General features: G+C 37.3%; 1 long non-coding RNA gene across 1 annotated transcript in view; it reads left to right on the forward strand.

Moving 5' to 3' along the window:
* Window positions 1–12,188: 12,188 nt before the first annotated feature.
* The window catches only part of LOC120308069, an 86,947-nt gene continuing 86,112 nt past the window's right edge, over window positions 12,189–13,023 (forward strand). The window contains exon 1 of the long non-coding RNA XR_005556734.1: window positions 12,189–12,350. This is a non-coding gene — a long non-coding RNA (uncharacterized LOC120308069). The remainder of the gene's footprint in view (window positions 12,351–13,023) is intronic.

Here is a 13,023-nt window from a genome sequence, read left to right on the forward strand (position 1 = left end):
AAGCTTCATCTGCGCATGTGTGGGATCTAGGTAGTGTGCGAAACCACTACCATCCCAGTCTGTGGAAAAATTGTTTTTCACAGAACCGGTCCCTGGTGCCACAAAGGTTGGGGACCATGCCATAGAGGCACACTGCTCAGCAGCTGGAAGAAAGAGTTTGTCCTAGAGTAGGTCTATTGCAGTGGTTCTCAACCTTTTTAATGCCACGACCCCCAACCAGTCATAAGTCGAGGACTACCCAACTGGTTGTAAGTCGAGGACTACCCAACCGGTCGTAGGTCGAGGACTTTCCCTGCCCGGGAGCGCCGCACATGCGTGGTGCCGTCCCCTGAGCTGGCCGAGGCATAGCTGGCAAGCGGCAGAGACGGTGCAGGCCGACCACCGGCTGGGCCACTAGCTGGCCCAGCCCAAGGGAGGTAAGGCACCCGCCGGGCCCCACGCACACCAGCAACCCTCCCTGTGCCCGCTGGCCTCCCACCTCCCACCCCTGGCCCTCTTTTACTTACATTTTTAGTAGTTGCTCAGCAGGGAGGGGTGGAAGCTTTCAGACAGCTCGCCTTCGCTGCAGACAACTTGCAGCACCGTTTGCAGAATGGGACTTTTGGTGGGCTCAGTAGGGCAGAGACAGCCTGGACAATTCGTATTGGCTTTTGAAAGCCAATAGAATTAAACTCTATTCAAGAGAGTCTATTCTATTGGCTTTCAAAAGCCAATAGAATAAAAGGGAGTAGCACAGCTAAGGAAAAGGGGAAAAATGGCGGACTGCATTGTTTGGCTACCCCATGAAATGGTCATTCGACCCCAAATGGGGTCCTGACCCACAGGTTGAGAACCACTGGTCTATTGTAACCTGCAAAGATTCTTCCTTCATGTGGCATGTAATGTCCTTATGAGAGATACTCTGTTGTGATATTTGGGAAAACACTACTTTCCTGCTGAAACATCTTGGGATGGCTTCATCTTAAATTAATGTTATGTACAAGTTACCTGCTTGAGTAAATTTTAGGGTAATTTTTTTCCATTCACAGTATGGCTTTTGGTTAGAATTAATCTAATATGAAGTTTATGGTTAATTGTAAGTACAGTAGAAACTTTCTGTTAACAATAGATTGAAGGTAAGATCAGGCTTTGGCATTCTGATGTTCTATAGTTTAGCATGAGGGTTAGATTAATAAAAGCTACTGAAGGTTTATTGATGAATCAAAATGATTCTGGATTTCTCTTGCAATCCCCCTATCTCTTTTTTTCCCATCAAGTTTACGTATTATTGTCGGTATTAATCTTTTGAGGTGTTTGTATCACAAACTCAATTATTTGACAATCATGATCACAGTTTATGCTCCTGTGTGCTCAGCTGAAAAGTTCAGTTAAAATGTATTAGCTTTTTTTCCTGTTAAAATTGCTATCTATAGACAGCAATCTTGCCAACTATGCTTTTTTTCTGCAAGATCTTCATGAAGCTGGAGAAACCTTCCTTTTCATCTACTGTAGATTTATGCAAAAGTTGTGATAATATTAGGATTGCTTATATTGGTTAGTGTAAACTGTATTTTTCATACCTTATACATAATTTTATTATGATATTGGTTTATGTCATATATCATTTAAATTCCCCTATACTGAGCTTTTTTTTATAAGCAGACATTAAATAAAACTAATATTATTACTACTAAGAGGGAAGCATGAAACAATATACCATAGAAGGGATGTTGGCTCAGAAAATGTTGACATTTCAGGTGAAATTACATAGGGTAAGAGCAGCTTTGTGTTGTTGAAGGAAAAGTCTTCATCATGGTTCAGTCCAAGCCAGGAATAAATAACATGGCGACTGCTTTAGGAAGAAGGTTGTAGTTTATTGAAGAGGAGAGCCAGACAGGAAGATGGCTCTGGAAGAAAAGAGAGAGAGCACATGTAGGGAGTGGTTTTTTATACTCTCTGGAGCCTTTTTTTTGGAGTTGTTCCTGTGGCATAAGAGATAAGATAAGATAAGATAAGATAAGATAAGATAAGATAAGATAAGATAAGATAAGATAAGATAAGATAAGACAGCCTTTATTGTCACTTTTTTTACTGTGAGCACAATGGCACAGATCAAAAATGAAATTTACTTGCCTACTCTCAAAGTGAAACATACATGACACACATCTAAACATACTATGTACAACATACGTATAGACCCACACCCCTACATATACATATCAAATAAATATTAAATACTGTCCATCTTGAATATATAATGGAAGGAAAAAGCTTGAGAGTTCACAAGGTTAATACTGTATGGAATGAAACTATGGCTGAATCTGGATGTTCTGCTACGGATACCACAAAGCCTCCTCCCAGAAGGTAACAAGGAAAACAGGTCATGAAGAGGATGTGTAGTGTTCCAGATGATCTTACAGACCCTGCTCAAGCAACGCTTCTGTGCTATGTCCTGGATGGAAGGGAGAGAGCTGCCAATGATCTTTTCGGCCATCCTCACCACTCTGCACCGTCTTCTTGTCTGAAGCAGTGATGCTTCCAGACTAGACTGTGATGCTGTATGACAGGATGCTCTTGATTGTCCCCCTGTAGAAAATGGTCAGGACAGGGAGATGTGCTTTTCTCATGTGACGCAGAAAATGCAGGCACTGCTGTGCCCGCTTCTCCAATTTCTCACTGTTGAGCAACCAAGCCAGCCTACTCGTTAGCTGCACACCCAGGAATTTGATGCTGGTAACCATCTCCAAAGGTGAATCATTAATACACAGAGAAGTGTGGCTGTGCCTGTGTTTTCTGAAATTGACAATGATCTCTTTGTTTTTTCTGGTATTTAAAACTAGGCTGTTTTCCTTGCACCAGTTCACCAACCCCTCAACCTCCTTGCGATAAGCTTCCACCTTGTCATCCTGAATAAGGTCCACTACTGTTGTATCATCTGCAAAATTCACAATGTGAACTTTGACTTGAGTCTAAGTGTGCCCTTTGGTATCTGTGGGTTAATCCTATTATGGCCTGTCTTAGAGTTTGGGTGGGATATGTAGATTTTAGGTGTCTTTGTCTTCCTAAGCTTCTAGCTGGATTAACCTTCCTAACCTTCCTGGATTATTTATATCTGTGTTTCTACAGAACTGGTTTCTGCCTGGGGGAGGGAGACTTGGGACTATTAAGAAAACTGGGCATGCTTTTCTGTCTCTTTAAGATCCTTTGAGAAAATATATTTTTCTGCCCTTTTAATATTTCCTTCTCTGAGGGGCTGACTTCCCACAGGGTGTTTAAAAGCAGCTGTATTACTGAACAATCTACAGTATCTGTACATGAGAGGCCTTGTTTAATCTTTCTGGTATTTGTGTACAGGATCCTAGAATAGATTCTTGTGACAGGGTTAGCTGGTGAATCCAGTTTGCTTTATTGAAAATATATCTGTGATATTGGGCTTCTTATTAGTCCTCCATACCAAAATAATCCAAGCCAAGAAATAAGGGTAATGCAAACAGACTAAAGCCATACCAATGGATACTAATCTATTTTCAGTCATTCTAATTCAGATATTTGAACATTGTGTAGATTCAGACCTAGATATTTAGCCTGCTGACATTTCAGGTTGTCAGCTCTGAACTGTGAGGATTAAAACTGGCAAGTCAGAAGCAGAAAGCTGAAGATCAGACAAGGCTATCATCAAACACAATTCAGGGACTCTTCATATTCAATGCTGAGAAGTAAGGTGACCAACCGTCCTCCTTTAGGGAGGACAGTCCTCCTTTTGTAAGTTCTGTCCTCTCTCAAAAAGTGTCCTCCTACATGTCCTCCTTTTCGATATTTGAAGACTAATCTGTAAATCTCCATATTTGATCAATGCCGATCCGATCTGTTGCGTGTGATGTGACATATTTGTATTTGACATGACAATTCGTCAAGGCTCGGAATAGTGTGGTGAGACGCGATTATGAGACGCATGCACTCCACACAGAAGAATTGTTTTGGGAGAGTGCGTCGCACACAAGAGTGCGCCGCATGCAACTGGCTTTATTTACTTCTTATCGAAACACGACACAGCACACACGCATGCATTAGACTCACTTTTTTTTCTTCAATTTATTTGTGTCCTCCTTCTCATTGTAAAAAAGTTGGTCACCTTAGAAGTGAGTGATAAAAAAAAAATCTATTACCAGATAAGAAAAGGAGAAAGGATAAAATAATTAAATCTCAGGGTTGATATAAATAGAGGCTTTGATTGCTTGATTCTGCAATAGAAGATCTATAGGAATTCTTGTATCAGCAATAAAAGCAATTTATCTTTCTAAGACTTGTTTATGATACTTCATTATGAGTGTGGGTTTCAGTTTGTGCAGAGAAATGTATTACAAAGCCCTGGGTGAAGGTCTGGCATGAAGAACTAGTCTACAGTTCCCTCTGGATGGGCCTCTGAAATTTGGAGCCAAGAACAGAAGGCTTTAATTATCACAGTGCACTGCAGTAGATGCACCCTATTTTGAAGCATTAGAGTAAGACTATTATTTCAGAAGTCAAAGTTGCTTGGCATGACTTTCCTCTGACATAACCATGTATAGAAGAAAGATATTCACACTTTGGCTTATCCCTGACAGTCTGATTGAAAGAACATCAGCATTTCCTTATAAATGCCGTCCAGGTTCATTGGGATAATGATGCTCAGAAATTTGGGGATCTGTAATCACTTCACAATTTGAGAATACCTGAATACAGAAAGACATAATATTTTTTGGGGGGGGAGAGAAATAATCCCAGCCATTTTCTTATTTGGTTTCATCTATAGCAGAGGTCCCCAAACTATGGGCTGCGGCCCGGGATGGGGCTATGGGCTCTTGGCCAGTGGGCTGTGGAAATGGCTGGCCAGTACATGCAGGTGTGGGTGTGCATTCCCCCCACTTGCGCTAGCACTCGCAGCCCATTTGCGCAAGCACACATGCGCAAATGGGACTGCTAGCACCGGGCGAGTGTGCGCGGCTCTTTGTGCAGGCATGAAAGGGGCCACTAGCCACTGCGGAGGTTGCATGGCCATTTATGCATCTGCACAGTGCCAGTGCATGCAGCATACGTGAATGGGGCCACTAGTGCCATGCCAGTGCACATGGCCTTGTTTGCATGCACATGTGTACACGCACCAATTTGGAAGCTTCTCTCCTTCCCTCCAGGCCACGAGCCTGAAAAGGTTGGAGACCACTGATCTATACCATAAAGCTACTTGAAGCTATTCTATAGAGCAGTATCTGTATCTGTGAATGGAGGAAGGTGTGTTTTACCTTTTCTGTTCTCTTAGTTGGAATTGTATCCTGTTTTTACAGGATTACCCCTCTAGTACCCACAGCTATTGATTCAATTAAAATCTGAAATGTTTCTATTATGCTGCTAAGAGGTGATCGCAATCACGTTACCATAGCATAAACTCTTGCCTAGAAACAATTGTCCGAATGAGGGCACTAAAATTACATAATTCAGAGGGTATCAAAAAGAGGCAAATGTTCTGAGAAGAAGAATATTATTTTATAATTTTGAAACGCTATGGAATAAAAGTCCAATCTTACTGTATTCTTAACTGTAACCTTTAGATGGCGTCAGTGCCATTCTTATCTATCTATCTATCTATCTATCTATCTATCTATCTATCTATCTATCTATCTATCTATATTTCAAAAAATCTTGACAGAAATATATCATATTTGGAATAAATCATGTACTATATATGTAATAATTCTGATTTGTGAATGTAAATACCACATATTAGTCATCTTTACTGAATAATGTACTCACACAGACACACACACACACACACAATTTATATAGACAGCCATTTTACTTTTGTGCACAGGTGAGGAGTAAATAGTTTGGAACCTAGCTTTGAAGGTGCTAAAAAAAAAGATGTTGGCAATGAGAAACCACTTCCATAATGCTAGGAAAAAAACACTAGGAACTTGGGGTCACAAGGTAGATTCCATCTTTCTAACATATAGTAACTTATGATTTGCAAGAATGGAAAGAATGTTTGTATAGAACTTAAAAGTGGTCTCTAAATGCTTTTAATATAAATATGTGTATACTTACCAGAAATATTCTCATCCTATGAATCCTAAGGTTGGCCTGAAACTGTCTTCTATATTTCTCAAAGTATTGTCCTCTGTAACAAATGTTGTAAGGCCGGATTCTTCAAATTTGGCCCTTTTATGACTTGTGGACTTCAACTCCCAGAATTCCTCAGCCAGCGTGCCTGGCTGAGGAATTCTGGGAGTTGAAGTCCACAAGTCATAAAAGGGCCACGTTTGAAGACACCTACTGTAAGGGGAAAAAAATACCAGATATTTCCTCCCACCTCTTTCTACTTTTAACTGCCCAAACAATTAGTATGTTTTCTTCCTAAATTTCTATCACTGACCATTAATCCATTGGGGGCTCCTGTCTCTCTTGTTTGATTGTTTCCTCTTGTCACCCAGAGTCATCCGCACATTCCATTACAACCCCTGACTCTCTCATACTTAATTTACTGAGGTCAAATTGAGACATATTTTTTCACCCATTGCCGGAACTAGCTGGAAACAACAGTCTCACTCTCTTTTGACCCTCCAATCACTCTCAAAGCAATTTCCACATATGTTTTTCTGCTCCCAAAATTCATTTTTTCTTTTTATGTCGATATTCAAGTATTTCTGTCTATTTGACTGGAGCACTTCAGTTTGCTGCAGGCTAATTTCTGAAGCTTATTGACTATGTTGTGGAGGAGAAAATGCCCCTTCAACTGAGGCAGTGCTTAGCAGTTTAATGGTTTATATATCACCCCTAGCAGCACTAAGAAAACAGTATAGCAGTTAAGATCTTCACTTATCTACTTTGAAACATTTATTTTGGTTGTCTTTTTAATTAGAATTTTTCTGGAATAAGTTGTGTCCCCCAGACTGCTTTTTTTTTTTAAAAAAATCAAGTATATCCAGAGTTTTACTCTTTTTATCATTTTTTTCAATATCTGAGGTAGGAAGATTTATCTCCCAGCTCCCAAATATTCCAAACAAATCTATGAATTTATCTGGAATGAAATTACATTTTCTCGTCACTGTTTTCCATCACTGTATAGATATGGCCATATATTTGGGAAAATGTTTTCAAAATATACTTGATCTATGAATGGCCATATATTAGAAAAGCTTGTAAAAATGCATTTGTATAAGAAGGAAACAATTCAAGTAGTTTTACCCCATTTGGGTCATCCTTAAACTAAGTACTATAGGCAGTTTCTTTGATGCTGCATTTAGCATCCTTTATCTTTATTCTCTGTAAAACAATGACCACTTGTAGGAGTTTGCATACTCATCTTTTCTTTTTTAAAGTATTTTATTAATTTTCTATTATTACAATTTGTTAGTGCTTAATGAACACCGTGTTGAATGGATTGATTTTTTGCTTAGTCACAAAAGTTAAGTTCTTACTCTCCATCTTGTTTTTCCAGCCATTGATAAAATAAATTCCATGTTTGGAAGTATTCTGTGTCTCTTTTTTCTTTGATTCTCAATGTAAGACTATCCATTCCAGCACAGTCCAATATTTTCTTCGTTATCACTTCATCCAATGGTGTTATCTCATTTTTCCAGTGCTGCGCAAATACAATCCTCACTGTTGTTAATACATGTAATGCTAAATATACATTTTGTTTATCAATTTTTTCTGGAATTATATCTAATGAAAAAATTTCAGATTTAAAATCTACTTGTTTGCATACACATCTTTTCTGACTTATTCTACTTTTTGTCTTTTCTTGACTCTATTTTCTTTCTTTTTTTTGTCAGTGTGGAAATTTTCTTTGTTTAAAATGATAGACATGATGCTCATGATCTTTCCACACAAGTCCTAGCACAAAGGAAGCAAAATATATTACAACCTTGATTTCATTCTCTTGTGGCTATTTCTCTCATTCCCATCTTTGAAAATCAGGGAGAGGAAGTCATTTGCAAATGAGCTCCACCTAGTGGCGGTGCAGGCTTATGTGGGTGAAGTCAAGCTGAATATAAATTAATCTTGCAATGAAATATAACTTGCATATACAGATGGTAAATATCATAGAGACAGTAATTATTTCTGACATTGCCATAAGCTAATGTAATATAGTCTGCTTTATGTATTGTATTTTTCCAGCAGTGTCTGCAGGATATGATTAAAAAAATGGCATCCACAATGATGCAATAGCCCTGATTCCTTTTTATCTGTGTTGAATTAAGATACATAGTCTGCTGAACTGAAGGAGAATTTTGTTTCTAATGTATAGATAGGCCTATCAAAATCTGTGTGGCTCCCTTTATTAATGCCAATCCTGAAACTTTTTTCATCATCACAGCAGAAAATATTCCAATCTAATAATGTTATTTTCAATTCAGTACCAAATTACTTTGTAATATTGCAGTATTGTTTTAAAACAAAATATCAATATGTAAGAATGACTAAATGTGACTTACTCTAGCTGAAGTGAGTGTTCTTTTATGGAGACACCTCCAAGGAACTGATACTGCTTTTTCATGTACACAAATATTTTCCTGATCTGAAAATAAGACTCGACGGAAGGTAAGGAAAGTAGAGAGTAGCAGAGAAACTTTGTTTAAATGTCATAAAATTTATGGAAATGTATTGTTATTCTATAACTTTAAAAGAGATGCAAGTATGTCTTCTGAAGATTATTAAATTCTAAAGATTAACTTCTTTACAGTATTCTCTTAATGTACAGCAAGGTAAGTTAAACTAGTAACTTAAACCAAAAAAATATTCAAGCTACAAATCTTTGTCTTCCTAGGTAATAAATATTTGTTTCAAACCTATCATTCTCCATGTGATTATATAGAAAGTTTTGTAACAGGTTTACACAAAGACCCAATAATAAAGCATTACAATTGTGAGAAAAACAAATACACAACCCCCTCCCATAAATTGCATAGTGAGCTGAGTGTATTTTGATTTGAGCTAAAAAATTACCATAGAAATTTACTGTTTGAATCTGAAAAAACATCTGAAGCTACCAAGCCATTTCAATGGATCCACTTTGGCTTTTTTGAATTTGCCAGTAAAGGTTTTTTTTTTTTTTGTCCTTCTTAGCTTAATCATCATTTGATCTACCCAGATTCTCATCCTATAAATATTCAGTACTGGCTGTATGAAATGAAAAACTACTTCATATTCTTCCTATCTGTGTTTGGAATGTTCCTGGTAGGGATTTTATGTCTGGAAAATACCAATTCTTGCTGAGGGAAAGACTCAGTAGGATTTCTTCTTCTTCAACTAATGTAGATTATATGAGTAAACCACGCAGTTCAGCAGCTGCAACCAAGCATATATTCCATTACTGCAAATTCATCTTTAGAAATAGTCAAATTTTCAATATATTTTTGTGACCCAGATATGTGTCAATAGGATTTTAACTGTTTCTTTTGCATAATTAGGATGGCTGCAGAACTAAAAACCCAACTAATTACTTTGTGCAGGGATGCACTTTTTTTAGATTTTGAATATTTCGATTAGCTTCTAAAATCAACAAATATCTGCCAATTTTCATATGAAAATCTATGCAAACACTGACCCTTAGGCACAAAGCTAGTTGGGTGACCTTGGGCCAGTCCCTCTCTCTCAGCCCTAGGAAGAGGTAGACCAGGGGTAGGCAACCTTGGCTCTTTTATGACTCATGGACTTCAACTGAGCTGATGCTGGCTTAGGAATTCTGGGAGTTCAAGTCCACGAGTCATAAAAGAGCCAAGGTTGCCTACCCCTGAGGTAGACAATGGCAAGCCACTTTAGAAAAATCTTGCCAAGAAAATTGCAGGAACTAGTCTAGGCAGTCATCAAGAGTCAGCACTAACCTGAAGGCACCTAATTTTAGGAGTACTTATCATAAGCAAAAATGCTGCCATCTGAACATTGATGTACCACTTATAAGGATTTGAACAGGTATTTATCATATGGTTTGGCCTAGCAAGTGAGGTTCACCTTCCCGGTTTGGCATGTTATATCTGTATAATTTTTTAGTTATAGTTTTATATATATTTGTTGTTGTTGTTAATTGAGAAGTCGTGTCTGACCATATATATATATATATATATAGTTATAGTTAGTTTAGTTATATAGGAAAAACAGGTCTTTCCTATAGCATTTTCTCAAAATATTACACTAATATACTGTAATATCTGCCTTGCACATTGAAGAACTTGAATGAAAAGCTGGTAAACAGATGCGTAATTGTACATTGTTTAACTCTATTACTCCTATTTTAGGCTTACACTACATTTTTCATGTTTTTTTTCCCTTAAACTTTTGGGAAATCATAAATCACTGTTGTAGTAACAGATGTTGTGGAGCCTATTGGAAAGGTCAAGCACTCTGGGAGCTTCAAGTGAGAATAAAAGGCCGCTAACCTTCGCATCCTATCATTTCAGCTACTGAAAGTTTTGCTCTTGTCTTCCAGATGAATTCAAGGTGTTGGTCTTAAGCCATTTAAAGCCTTACAGGCTTTCCTGGATGTTGGTGGGACTTTGTGTCTTGTTCTCAGTCTGCCTGGATATTATAATCTGCAGGACAGGCCACAGAGAGGTCTGGCTGTCAGGTTTGTGGATAAGGAATTTCAACATCTCTCCCAAACTGTAGGATGCATGAGGTAGCAGAACTTTGATTTTGCTTTATTTCCAATCTATAAATGAAGGCATTTGCAGGGAAGGAAGACATCCCTAAGGGATGCAACTCATGGAAATGGTTTCTTTTCTCAGCCTTCAAAGAAAGAAAGGAATCAGGTCCTCTACCCTATAAACAAAACTGACAAAACAAGAATTAGCACACTGCCTGCATTTTGTGCTATAATACAATGAAGGATTGCTGCTTGTTGTGGCATAGATGCCAGTCATTTTAAGACAAGACATTATCAACTTGTAAAATAAAGTCTCACCAGTAGAGTTCTATTTTCAGTTTAAGGAGATATTCTATGCTATTCAAAAAATTTTATTTCCAGAAAGGGATAAACTCAATGACATGTGATGAAAGTGCTTGATACTGGTAGAAAATGATTGTCCATTTGATTACAATAAATAAAAGTGTAAAGTATAAAATCATGGATGAAAAGAAATGTAGTTGGTTGGCTTGCTTTAGTATTTGTATTCTTAGTATTTCCCAGTCCTGCTCAGGAAAGAAACCATTCCCATGGGTTGCATCCATTAGGTATTTCTTCCTTCTCTGCAAATGTCTTCACTTATGGTTTGAAAGAGATTGCCTAGTGAATCATTGCTGTCCTTTCTCAGTATTTTGGTATCTTAATTTTTTAATTCAGTCTACTTGAACATAAGACTTGCCTGAAAATATAAATAAAGAATATAAAATTTGAAAGTGGCAATGAACTATGCACTGTATGCCACCACTTTATGGTTACTGTTATTGTCTTTTGTGCTCCTATAGCAAGAAAAATTACAATCTGCACAAACCCATGTACCCCAAAATGTTTTAGACTTCTAAGATTCCAGGTTGTTTCTTAATGTGTTTGTAAGTGTCAGTAAGGATGTGGCTATATGGTATCTTCCAATCACACAGAATCATGCTTTCTGCTGCAGATCCAAATGGATGACACCTTGGACCTTGTCAAGATGAAACCCTACTTTTATATCCTGTTGTATTTTTTTTCTTTTGGCACTAGCTAGAATTGCCAATTAATTTGCTACCTTTACACATCTTTAGGATCCCAATTTCCCCTCTGAAAAATATTGTGGCATACATTTTTGTACAAAAGAAAAATTAGTCAAAAACATTGTTTAATTTGTGCTAGATTTTATTACTGAAAATTGATAGTTTATTTTAAAAATGAAAAATGGGCTATCTACAGAACACCCAAAAGCACTGTTGCAGCTCCTTATGGTATAGAATGGTAAGTTTAACAACATCAACAAATCCACATTTCTGTGTTCTAAATTTTCACATGATATTTTCACATACTATTGGATGAAATTAATTACCACGGGTAGTTAGATATTAGCTTCCAACCAATTTCTTTGCCTTTAGAACCTATAATAATCCTTTTATTGTTGGTTATTGTCTTTCTCCAGATTGATCAGGTAGCACTTGGTTATGAAACAATCCCTTTCTGGCAAGTATTTTGGGATTATATTGCACAGAATACACTATATAAATCTCAAGTGTTGTTATATCAGCAGACTGTAAGGAGGCACTGAAGAAACCATTTCTGAGGAAAATATTTTCAGTCATTTATTTTGGTATGATTTTATGAGGACAAAGCTAATTTTTGTGGTCAGCTGTCTACTTTTATTCTAAGACTTAGTTTCAGGAGCTATGAAGTGGAACCACTGCTGCTTAATAGTTCCCAGACACTGGCAGTGGTAAGTTCATTTTTCATAATTTTTCATGAGGTTGAACAGTTAAGGCTCAAAGCAAATGTTATACTTGCTTAGTCAGGATTCTAAAAAGATGTTCTTTTGTTCTAAAATGCTTTCCAGTGATTTTATATATATGGTATCCATGCTCAGTTCACTCCAGTTATTTTACTTGTCAGTTTTATACAAATGCAACTGGAGTGGTATTTTTATAGGAACTATTGAAGCAAAATGGTATATAGGGCTTTTCATGTTTAATGTGTACATTTTTTTATTGACACCTTGGCTGATAAAACATTGCCTGACCTTCAAAAGGCCCAGCACTGAATTTTCCTTGCCAGTTACTGTAGGTATGGAGAAATCTTTGTATGACACCACAGCATTTAGTCTTTTTTTAGTTATCCATTGAATTCTGTTTTCTTGTGGTCCACAAGCAGAATCGCCTTGAGATGTGTATGGATGAGACCAACTCCTTCAAGTAACATCAAGAATCTTTTATTTGCATATTCTTAGTGACATTGTTGGAGAGCAAGTTAACAAGCAAAGGGCTGATCAGTGCCAAAGAATTTTTGTGTGTAAAATAAGAGATATAATGTATAGAACAGAGGTTTTCAATCTTTTTAGGCTGCAGAACCTGTTAATTAAAATAAATTCCTAGAATCCTTGATCCAAAGACAAA

This window comes from Crotalus tigris, unplaced genomic scaffold, assembly GCF_016545835.1.
Source record: "Crotalus tigris isolate CLP2741 ecotype Arizona unplaced genomic scaffold, ASM1654583v1 scf7180000017861.769447, whole genome shotgun sequence".
Lineage (NCBI taxonomy): Eukaryota > Metazoa > Chordata > Lepidosauria > Squamata > Viperidae > Crotalus > Crotalus tigris.